This window comes from Mauremys reevesii, linkage group 5 (genome assembly GCF_016161935.1).
Source record: "Mauremys reevesii isolate NIE-2019 linkage group 5, ASM1616193v1, whole genome shotgun sequence".
Taxonomy (NCBI): domain Eukaryota; kingdom Metazoa; phylum Chordata; order Testudines; family Geoemydidae; genus Mauremys; species Mauremys reevesii.
Genome location: NC_052627.1, coordinates 105,294,028 through 105,306,487, shown reverse-complemented (window position 1 = coordinate 105,306,487; position 12,460 = coordinate 105,294,028). Strand labels below are relative to the sequence as shown.

The following is a 12,460-nucleotide window of genomic DNA, read 5'->3' as shown; positions in this document are numbered from 1 at the left end:
TAACAGTCACTACAGACAATATTACTGAATCTTAATCTTCCATAGCACAGTATCTACTGCATTTCTATAAGGAGGCCCAGTGTAACTTATAGCACTAAGGAAATCATTCAATTTTCTTTCAAATGACACCAGGCACCATGGTCATTTATCGTTCCCCTGATTCTTGTTACTATGGGCTAGTCTGTTGCTTGGGCTTTGCTCCCACATTATGCCTGCATGGGCTATCCAGACCTTAGGTCAAGATGTGAAAGCCTGCATATACTCCCCAAGAGCAGCTGGTGAGGAATGGGTGGAGCCCTGGCTCTACCTGACAATGCACCAATCAGTGGAGATGAGCTGCACAGAGATGGGTAACAATTTGTTGATGGTATAGGCCAGCAACCAGTTGCCACCACTTGGGAGCAAGGAAGATGCATCCTGAGGATTTCCTGGTATACGGAGTGCAGCTCTGGTGCAGCACAGGGTCTGGGCCATAGTATTTACACAAAATGCATGATGTGACTAATTGCCCCTTTTGCTGATCTAGTGTAGGTTGGGTAATGTACATGCCAAGTGTTTTGCTAAATGTTCATATTTAAACCAAGTGTTATTTTTTAAACAGTGAAGTTGTTTTGTAGTATCCTTATCCTGTTTATTTTTTTCTAATAAACAGAACCCTTCATACAAAAGAAGACGACAAAGACAAAGATGGAGAAATGGTTAGCATGGATAACAAAATGTATAAACATCTAAATCCTTAAATTCAATTATTTACCGAATGTTATAGTGGTAACTGTGGATTGCTTGGCAAAAGCTAGGTAGTAAATCATGTAAAATTATACTCTTGTGCAACCTTCAATTTTGCATTTTAATTGTTTTTAAACTGATCTCATCAGACTTATAGCCTAAAATAAGCATTATAATCCCAGATAAAAGAAAAATAAAATGAGAGATCAGAAAAGAGTAATAAGAATAATGGATGGATGTGTTTCCTCTCAGTGCAGTTCTTTTTATGACTGGTAAATTGCTAGTAAACAAGATGGAGCCTTTTCTTTTTTGCAGGCTGGTACATTGGGTTTTCATACTGCTTGTGTCAAGAATGGCTACTGCCAAACGGAAGCTCAGAAGAGTTTGTATGATGGCCGCTATTTTGGCTGAAACATCAGGCATTGAACCAATGACCACCAGAGCTAAAATCATTCTACAGCTTGAGCCAAAATTCTCTATATTGGCCTGTAACAGCCTCTCATACGCTGCAGGAATATGGGACATGTAATACACACTAACCAGTCATTTATACTTGCAATATTTTCAAATAAAATTTATTCCCAGTAAAAAGTGTTTTTAAACATTCAATAAATAAGTGGAGTTTTGTTTTACTAATGCTCAGTTCCAATTTTTCTGGTAATATGGCAACATTTTAATCATTCATGAGTCCTTGTGCAAGTTTGACTTTATATAGTGTTTCCCCTTCTTTGGTTTTTCAGTGTCAGGCTTCACTTGGTATTGATAGAAGTTGATACCTGTGAACAAGTAAGTGGTGAAAAGCTCAATACAAATGCAGTAATATGTATCCTAATAACCTCACTGTTTAGAGACTAGTGTTTGTTTTTATTGTTCATAAAACCTGTATTGATAACCATTTGTTTAAACTATATAAATAATTTCCATGTACAACTTTTCTATTAATCTGTGACAAGCTATGAAATCTATTTGCCCTATGTCCAACCCGTGAAATCAAGCCACTTTGTCCATAATTTACTCCAGGTTTTGAAAGCAATAATATTGTACACATTGTAATAAATTATGTGATAGAAATACAACAGTGTACTATAATATGCACAGTGTATGTATTAATGCAGCCATTAAACAGCATAGCATTGCCACAGTATTAATACATATTAGATTATAGTAAGCAAAACTAATACACATTAAGTTAGATCATTTTCCTACAGTAATTATTAAAATACCTCATTATCCATAAGAAACTGTCATCCACCTTCAAGAAAAATAAGTAACACCATCTATCTACCATTTCAGAACACTAAGAACACAGCTGGCCTCTCTGAAGCTCCTGCTGAGCAGTACTACACATTTCATGAACAGTGGAGATTTAAGTTACTGTACTTTGGTCTTTTCGACTGCTTGGAGAAGGAAACATTAGTGACATAAGAAACTGTTATAGAAATGCTTGGCACTTAGGTTGATCAAGACAAGGATTTTACCTAGGTATTGCAGAGCCCTGTATGTCTATGGCTTCTGACGCCATAATTTCTTTGCTCAAAAAAAAGTCATGAGAGGGAGGAAGAAGGAAGCTGTTCTATATGATGCTGGAAGGCAGAGGTTTTTTCAGGGCTTATTATTGTTGCTTCTGATCAGTGGAGTTAATGAAATGAATACAAAAAAAAAAAAAAAAAGAGGTTTTTAGCCTAAACCAACAGATACTCATAAGTGTGCACGTGTACTTTAGCTGTTTTTAGCATGAAATGGTGGTTTAAAATATAAATTGACCAAGGTCAGGATAGGCCCATTCCTCAATGAGGAGGGAAAGACAGTAAAAGAAAATGCAGCAATGGCCCAAGTGTTAAATGCCTTGTTTGTTTCAGTTTTCACCAAAAAAGTTAGGAGTGTTTGGATGACTAACCTAGTGAACATCAGTGTAAACGGGGAAGAATCTGAGACTAAAATAGGAAAAGACCAAGTTAAAAATTACTTAGATAACTTAGATGTCTTCAAGTCAGCAGGGAGGGCCTGATGAAATACTGTACATCTTAGATACTTAAGGAACTGGCTGAAGAGATCTGAGCCATTAGCAATGATCTGTGAGAACTGTGGAGGACTGGAGAGAGAGCAGAGGACTGGAGAACAAATATTAAATATAAATAAATATAAATATTATATATAAATAAATATAAACGACAACCCAGAGAATTATAGACCAGTCTGCTTAACTTCGCTACCCAGAAAGATAATGGAGCAAATAATCAAACACCTGGAAGGAAATAAGGTGATAAATAACAGTCAACATAGATTTGTCAAGAACCAACTTAATATCCTTCTTTGACAGGGTAACAAGTCTTATGGATGGGGAGAAGCGGTAGATGTAATATATCTCAATTTTAGTAAGGCTTTTCCAACGGTGTCACATGACCTTCTCATACACAAACTAGAGATATATTGCCTAGACGAACCTACTCTATGGTGGATGCCCAACTGACTGGAAAACCATACTCAGAGAGTAGTTTTATAAGGTTCATAATTGAGCTGGAAGGGCATATCAGGTGGGGTCCCGCGGGGATCTATCCTGGATCAGGTTCTATTCAATATCTTCATAAGTGACTTGGATAATGGCATAGACAGTACATTCATAAGGTTTGCAGGGGTTGCAAATGCACTAGGACAGCACTAGAACTAAAAACAAGATCTTGACAAAGTGGAGATGGTCTCAATTAAACAGCATGAAGTTCAATAGGAAAAATGAAAAGTACAAGACTTAGGAAGGAATAACCACTTTCACAATTACAAACTGGGAAATAACTGCCTATGAAGGAATACTGCAGAAAAGTATCTGGAGGTTATTGTGCATCACAAACTAAATACGAGTCAACAATGTAATACTATTGCAAAAGAACCCCTGGGATGTATTAGTAGGAGTGTTGTAAGCAAGACACAAGAAGTTAATTCTTCCACTTTACTCAATGCTGATAAGGCCTCAGCTGGAGTATTGTGTCGATTTTTGGCCACCACATTGCAGGAAAGATGTGGACAAATTGGAGAAAGTCCAGAGGAGAGCAACAAAAAATATTAGAGGTCTAGAAAACATGACCTACAAGAAAAGATTGAAAAAACTGGGTTTGTTTAGTCTAGAGAAAAGAAGACTTGGGGGGGGGCACGATAACAGTCTTTAAGTATGTAAATGCATGTTATAAACAGGAGGGTGATAAATTGTTCTCTTTAACCACTGAGGACAGGACAAGAAGTAATGGGCTTAAAATTGCAGCGAGGGAGATTTAGATTAGACATTAGGAAAAACTTCCTAACTGTAAGGGTAGTTAAGCACTGGAACAAATTACCTAGGGAGGTTGTAGAATTTCTGTCATTGGAGGTTTGTTAAGACCATGTTAGACAAGCACCTACCAGGGATGGTGTAGATAATACTTACTCCTGCCTCAGCACAGGGGACTGGATTAGATGACCTCTCAAGATCCCTTCCAGTCCTACATTTCTGTGATTCTATGAAAGCCTTCCTTTGATCACTTGGGAGACTTGACCTTCACCTATCTACCTAGCAGAAACTACCTTCTCAATACCCAGCCACCAAAAAAAGTGCAGGCCCAAAAGGTTGTATAGAGAGTGAGTTCCGAAAGCTAACTGTAAAAGCTCTAAAGCTTTTTTTCTGTAAAGGAATTTTTGGAGTGGGGAGTGCTCAGAGGAGCAAATCTATAATGGGGGCCAATGAATCACAAGTGTTCTGTATGTCTCAGAAGGTCCCATGATGTAGAAATGTGAGAAAGTGACAAACACTTTTCAGAAAATGTTATACTAAAAATTGATCCATTTGGTTTAGATGAGCTTGTGCCCCCCAAAAGTCACATTTTCACCAAATTTGGGGAAACGGATACCTTTGGAAAGGTTGTGGGAAAGTGCTTCTTACATTTTCTAAAGCTGAAGGACCAGGGTTCTAATCCCAGCTCCCAGCTTATATGTGCTTAGTTCTTGGGCCTTTTCTTTGCAGACATGATACTTTACACCACTCTTTTTTTCGAGGCTACCCACTCTATATTGACTGACTTCCCATTGTGCCAGGCCCTCATCTTCTCTTTGTGCAAATCCCTCCTGCAGACCCACTTCTGTGAGCACCATCATTGTGAAAAAAATACTACATTACAACATTATCTAACGTGAGTCCTTCCTCTGGGTCTCCCAGTGCATCTTGTCTTTCTACGTCTGTCTTCTAGATTGTAAACTCTCCAAGGCCAGGTCTGCAGTGAAAAATTTTGCTGGCATAGCTACATTGGTTGCATATGTTATTTTTATGACAAAGCTTTGCCGGCAAAAACAATAGTGTAGTCACAGTTATACCAGTATAAAAGTGCTTTTGCCTCTATAGTTTATTTTTCTCATCAAATCAGAATAAGCCATACCAGCAAAAGTGCTTTTGACAGTATAACTGCCTCTACATTAGCCGGGTTTTGCTGTATAGCTATACCAGTGAACCTTTAAAGTACAGACTAGGGCCAAGACAGCAATTATCCTGATATCTGTGCCTTGTACACCATAATAATTTGTCGGTGCTTAACAGATAACACATTCCATTGTTCAGTGTCAGCTGGTGACCAAGATAAGGGGAGGTGTTGGGCGAGGCTGATTCCCTGCTGAGCAGCAGACCACCTCAACCAGTTAAAAGTCACCAGATATCCAGGCCCCACTGCAGGCAAGAGATCACTAAAGAGCCCCCATCCCTACTGGGCAACAGAGCCCTCTCATCTTACCAAGCCCACTTGCCACCTCTGCTCTTCAAACTGAAAGCATAGTGCAAGCAAGCTCCTCAGGTTTGCTGCCTCCCATGCAGACTCCTTGTACAGTTCCAGGGGGAAGAGGGCTGAGCTCTGTACTGAGACCACTCAGGCTATGTGTGAAGATTTAGATATTATTCTTATTGTCTAATTTAGTTCTTATTGGAAAATTGTCCACATCACAAAAGCCACCCACAGTTGGCATAAATGGGAACTCTTACTGTTAGTCTCAGTGAAGAAGCTGAATCTTGAAAAAGTATGTGAACTGAACCACCCTCACATACAGAAGTAACCACTACAGTGCAAGGTGGAAGGAGGCATGTTGGGTAGGAAGGTGTAAGAATAGGTATACTCTTATCAATGCCTGTTCTGTGGATAAAGAAAGGAAATTCAGTCTCCGCTACTGTCAGCCTGGCACCTATCATAAGCAGTACATTCATTTACTAGAGGGAGAGAGAGAAGAGTGATTGAGAGCCTTGAGATAGTCCATTAATTTTATACCCACTTGTAGCAAATCACTCCATTTTATTTTGCAGACACCTACTCCAATTTTTAACCATTTTCCTTCTCCACCATACTGTCCCCACACAAAACATAGTACATCAAGCAAAAAAAAATCTCTCCCCAACAATTTATCTCAGGATTTGAAAATGATACAAAACTGTTGCTGTAGCCGAAAGGATGGAAGGCAAGTAGGGGCCTGATCTATCTCTGTTGAAATCAATGGGAGTCTTTCTACCGATTTCACTCAGGTTTGTATTGGCCTTCAGTAGTAAGAATGGTGGCAAGACAATTAAAGAGCAGGTGAGATATTCAGAAAGATAAATTACAGAGGTTACAATCTGGCCCCAGTGAAGTCAATGGTAAAACTCCCCTTAACTTCAATGGGCCCAGGATTTCATCCAGACCATACAGGCGCATACACATGCATATATGCACACATACACTCATGTGGTTTTTATTGTGTTGGATGTTTTAGAATGACTACGTATGGACGTGATTGGTTTATCCTTACAAAGGTTTTAATACTAAGGTTTATGGAGTGAGCAATGGTGGAGAAAAAATGGTCAAACACAAGTGCGTGGGATGCACCCTGTCTTAAATCCTTGAAAACAGATGTTGGGATTTCTTGATGCTTAGCACTACTGCAATACAGAGCAACACTTAGCAGTGGGAGCTCTATACCCACTAGTGCCTACGGGTTAATAAGAAGACTACACAACTCTCCAGTACTCTCACAAGTAATTCCCCTGACTAGAGGATATACACCAAAAGCTTTGCCTCTATAATTTTCTCTTTTCTAAATTAGAAATACCCTTTCTTTTGAAAATGAGAACGAATCAGTGCCTTTTTTAACAGTTAGCTTCTCAGAAGAACAAAGTAAAGAGAGATATTTATAGCCCAAATCTAAAAGTAAACCATACCTGAGAAACCGGATTAGACAAAAGTCCTTTTTTATCTGTGGTTTTTGCTGCAGATTAGGCAGGATTAAGAAAACATTCTGCTCTCAGTGTAGTATGAACAACTGCAGCAAAGGAGACATTTTAGCAGGATCTCTATTCACATTAAATGCCAGCAATGTGCAAAAATAGATATAAAGGAATTTTTCTTATAGCCAGTGCTGCTTCCCTACAGTTGACAACTGTGATAGTTCAAAACAAGTAGTTTGGGTTAATAGTGCACTTTCATGTAAATACATAAAGCTTCAGTGCCGTAAAGCTAATTTTAAAAGGGACATATATCTTCATAGTTCCCGTGAGTATTATAAACTCTGTGATATTCTTCCTGCCATAATGTAAGTTTTATTAAAGAGCTGAAGCTATAATTGTCTACATCAGTATGTACCAGCAGACTGGATAAACTATCTATATAAATTAGTTGATACAACTCCAAGCCCTTGTTCCAGAGTACAATAACCTGATCCTTGGAATGGTATCAATGAGTCCTAACTCCACTTAACTGAAACTTGGGAAGATTCAAAAGGAAATGATATGACCCAACAAGCCATCAAACAACATAGTTCTGAACTCCACAAACATTTATACATTAAAAATGAAAATGTTTCACTACATCCTACAATGGGCAAAACTAAATGTCAGTAATATTAAAGATTGATGTGACAATTATGTATATGAAGTGATATGTAGGCTATTATCATTCTTAATAAGTCAATAAAGTTGTATTAAAAATTAAACTGAACAAGCATGGACCATTTGACAGCAAATATATTTCAACCTCTTAAGCTTTGTCATTTTCATTGCAATTTACTATCTTCACCACAACAGGGTTAAATCAGAGGCATGAATAAAGAAAGTGAAAGTACAAGAATAAGAACTATAGTATGTTAAACTGCAACTTCACAGTAAAACAAGTAGGAGGGAGGACATTTTTGTGATAACACAGCCATAATTTTTTTAAAGTCAGTTTTGTCTTGAACTTGAAACTAACCATTCGTAAGGACAATTTTAGAGCTGTACTAAAATATACAGTATACTTCAAATATAGAGATGTAATTTCATTGGTTTAAGGTTTCTGTGCATTATTACTCATAAAATATGAATGCTTTTATTGATCCGATAGGTAGGATGCAAAGCATCTCCTGTTTAGAACAGATGATGGAGGGAAAGCTTTGAGACAGCAGCCATCTTACTATAGCGATGCATAGGCTCAGCATTTTATAGACTATTTTTATCTTAATTACATGTTTACTATATTCAAAATATATTTGCATGAAATATTTACAATGGCCAGTTCAGTCTCCTGAAACAAAATATATAGTTGTTTAATTCATTATGTATTGTGTACACCAAGGGTCTCAAACTCAATTTACCTTAGGGCCAGTGCCAGTCCTCAAATCCTTCCAGCGGGCCAATGTCACTCATGCCACCAAGAACCCGCCCCCCCAAAACTCTGCCTCCCACCTGCCTAAGTCTCTGGGATGGAGTTTGGATGGGGGAAGAGGTCTGGGGTAGGGGATTGGGGTGCAAGCTCTGGGAGGGAGTTTGGGCGCAAAAGGGGCGAGAGGATGGGCTCTTGGAGGGAGTTAGGGTGGGGGTTAGGGAGGGAGTTAGCCTGGGGTGCAGGTTCTGGGATGTAGTTTGGGGACTGGAAGGTGTGTGGGAATGGGGTGCAGGTTCTGGGAGGGAGTTTGGGGCTGGGGGAGTGTGGGGAAAGGGTGCAGGCTCTGGGTGGGAGTTTGGTGGTGGGAGGGAGTGTGTGGGAAGGGGAAGGGGGTGCAGGCTCTGGGAGGGAGTTGGGAGGGGGTATGTGGGGAGGGGTGGGGGTGCAGGCTCTGGGAGGGGGTCAGGGTGCGGCGCTTACCTGGGGCTCCAAGGTGGGGTGGGCCGGAAGATCTCCGTGTGCTTCTGCCCCCAGGCACCACCCCTGCAGTATCCCTTTGGCCACAGAGGAGCTCAGAGCGGGGGCAGTGAGTGGAGGCACAGCCCCACCCTGCCCCTGGGCTGCAGGGAGGGGCCAGCAGCCACTGGAGGGAGCAGGTAGACGACGCTCAGCTCCGCTGTCCAGCTGGGGCCCCTGAGGGGGGAGCTGGGGCCCCTGAAGGGGTGGCAGATGGGGCCACACTGGGGAGGCTCGCGGGCCGCAGATGGCCCACGGGCCGAGAATTTGAGACCCCTGTTGTACACTGACATCCATACATGAATTTAATAATACATTATATATACATATACATTTACTGTATTTTTATAAATCTATGGGCATCTGAGGGAGAGTTTGAAGTTTTTAGCTCATATTTTGGTAGGCTTGATAGAAATAACAGAGTACACAACATATGCAATACATCTCGCACTTCCATGTGTACAAGAATATCAAACGCCTCTTCTTGAGTGCCTTTATGAGTCACTGTATTCCCTGCCTTCTTTTGTGGAAGTTATCTCTGCATTAGATGTTGTTGAACATATTTGATATGAAAGCATTGTCTGTTTGCTACCAGTATCTAACGAGTATCTCCCCTAGAGTTGCCAGCAAGGTGCTGATTAATTAACTGAAGTAGTGAAGCTGAATCGTACAACAGCTGTTTAGAGAATTGTCATTAACTTGGTCTCCTTTCCTGTCTATTAGCTTTCTTCTAGCGATACCACTAAAATGCAAATTTGGGAAACTTTACATCAAACCTACCTTCATTTGTCCACACTCCATACTGAAGAAAGAGTAGCTAGTCAAGGTTTATTTTTAAAGAAGGAAAGGTAGGGAGGAGGGAGAAAAAGAAAATAAACTTCCTGGAAGTCACAGTTCTGCTGTCACTTGTCAATGGCAGCTGACAATAGATGGTCCTCCAGGCAGAATGTCAAAATGGGAATCGCATATATACTGAGCTGATTGAAAAGTTCAGCAATCTGACAGTCTTTCACTGGGACCTCTTTGTGTCTAAGGGAAATAGTTCTGCTTTTTCAGAGTGGCTGTGGAGACGCAATGTGTATAAGCAGATGCAACCAGCTCCTGCCATATAATGACAGTTGGCGGAGGATCCCAACCTGTGGACCTCAGCTGCCCCGCAGAATAAAGATGATTATTCAGAAGAGTATTATCTGTATTTAGTGGCAGACTGGAGGGAGGGAAGTGTTGATAGGACACTAGCTTGTCATTAAAGCACTCTGTGGTTAGACTTTTTGCATTTTAGACAGAATACACAGAATCTCCTTGGCAGATTTCAAACACACAGTGCAGCAACAATTTATTTCATAATAATGTCAAGGAAATTAATTCAAGATAAAGTCTGGCACATTCTCACCATGAGGATCACCTGATAACCTGAGCAAGCTCTACTTATTCCATCTGACATGTTCTGCCACGACATGTACTAGAGATCGAAAATGTTAACACCAGCTGCATCTGTAACTGCTACTCTGTGCCATTTAATTTAATATTATGCTTCTTCACATAGGACTTGCTTTGTGATGCTTGAGAATTACAAAAACTGGAAATTATACATGTGATTAAATACCATCTAATCATTCCATGTACTAAAGAAGCCAAAATGCAACTGAAAATACATCAGGTACAATTTTTGTATGAAACAAATGAATGCAGGAATGTATTGCATTGATATAGATGGAGCATCTGCCTTATGATAAAATTAAGTCTTGTGACAGAAATAAATCACTGGTAGGGAAGAATGTAAACCATTATCCAATAGGATTTTCTCTTTTCTTCTTATGTGACAGGACTTATTGGATTCCCTGATGCTAGACAGCTAAGTGCATCCATGATATGATGATAAATCAGGAAGACTACATGATTTGAAATTTAACAGCTACTTATTTTTGAGATGTTGAGATAAAGGAAAAAATACTTTGATTTCTGTGAGTAACTATTAAATTGGGAATCTCCTTTTCTGATAATCTGATACTCTGTTACTATGTCACATCATCAAACAATGCCAACAACCAGCAGTGGGTAAAATAGATTTTGGACTAAGATGAATAAGGGAACCACTTATCTTTCTTTTTTCTCTTACAATATTCACAGTTTTATCTAAAGAGCACCATATAAAGGTTACTGTTGACATAAAAATGTACTGTTCTTATTACATTTTCCTTTTTGTTTCAATATATTTTAAATGGAGATAAAAATATGTTTTTGTTACTACTTTTTACATTTGAATGAAAAAATCCATATATTACGTTAAAAATACAAAATAAATAATAGAACTTCAGTATATACAGCGGTTGATAAATGTGATTCACAAAACACACCTTCAGATTTTAATGGCTTTCCATTGTTAGAAGTATGCTATTAATTAGTGGAAAAATGGATTCATCTATCCAGGACATACTTGTATCTCTTGTTTTTAACCCTTTTCTCTCGATTAAGATTTTTTGGCCACTATCTGAAAACACAACATGATGGGGAAAGTAAGTATATATAAATTATATTCATGAAGGTAAATTCTTAAATCATAATAGGGCACACCATTGAAACTTAAAATCTGACTAAAACAAATTAATCAAAATTAAAATGATAAAAACTCAAAATAATGAAAATAAATAATAGAAGTTGTAATTATTAGCAATTCCATGAGCAGCAGCCTAAAACTGACAATCTAGCAAATATCCAGACATCTTGTATTTGGGGGGCACTGTGTATTTCCAGAATCATTCCTAAATGTTTGCATTCTCAACTAACTAGTGTTCACTATAAAGCCACTTTCACTGAATTTCCTTTCTACAGCCTGCCTTGAAATAAGCTGTGCAAAAGGGGAGAGGGACATGGGGGGAGAAAGCACTGTATGTTGATCATTTGTAATTATGGTAATCTCTTTCAAAAGCTTTAACTGCTCTAAACTCTGGCTGTCTTCAGACAGAGCTAACTCCATGTGACAACACCATAAAAGCTGTTAAAGAAATGTAAACTACTACAGCTGGATATCAGCCTTTAATTAGAGTGTAGTGCACAAACACAGGGTTCTTCACGTAACAGAAAGCGATATAATAACTCTGTCAGACTCAGAAGGAAGAGATCTAATCTGTAAAGTTGGACTCAAAGCAAAACCAGTTTAAAGCCACAAAGTAGAACCAGAATGCTTTCTCCCAGCCACGGGAAGGGCGGGAGAGTTCATTCAATATTGTTTACCTAGCACTGCTTTTTTTCACAGAAATTGGCTGACAAAGGCAAGCTATAACCAGCAGTTGCCAACGCACCTTTATGAAATGTAACTCTTTAATGCTCACACTGTAATGAGGTGTCTGGGGCACCGACCTTGCTATGAATGAGGAGCTGGCTGTTACAAGGAGGTGGTGCTGTAAATGGGGAACATATATGCACAAGGAGTAGAAGGCATCGGTCCAGCTATCACCATCAGAAGACTTCCCCAGTCTGGATTTGGGATGCTGAAGGCCTCGGCTGGCAGCCCCCAAAGAAGGAATTGGGTGGAATGAACAGACAATGTCCCTCTATCTGAAGCCTAGCAAGGGTCAGAGGTATGTGAACCCTACCAGAAGAAGTTA

At 39.4% G+C, this 12,460-nt stretch overlaps 1 protein-coding gene across 2 annotated transcripts in view; it reads right to left on the bottom strand.

Annotated features, from left to right (window-relative positions):
* Positions 1–12,460, bottom strand: part of PPARGC1A (PPARG coactivator 1 alpha) — a 480,987-nt gene that overhangs the window by 131,387 nt on the left and 337,140 nt on the right. The gene's annotated exons all lie outside the window — the stretch shown is intronic.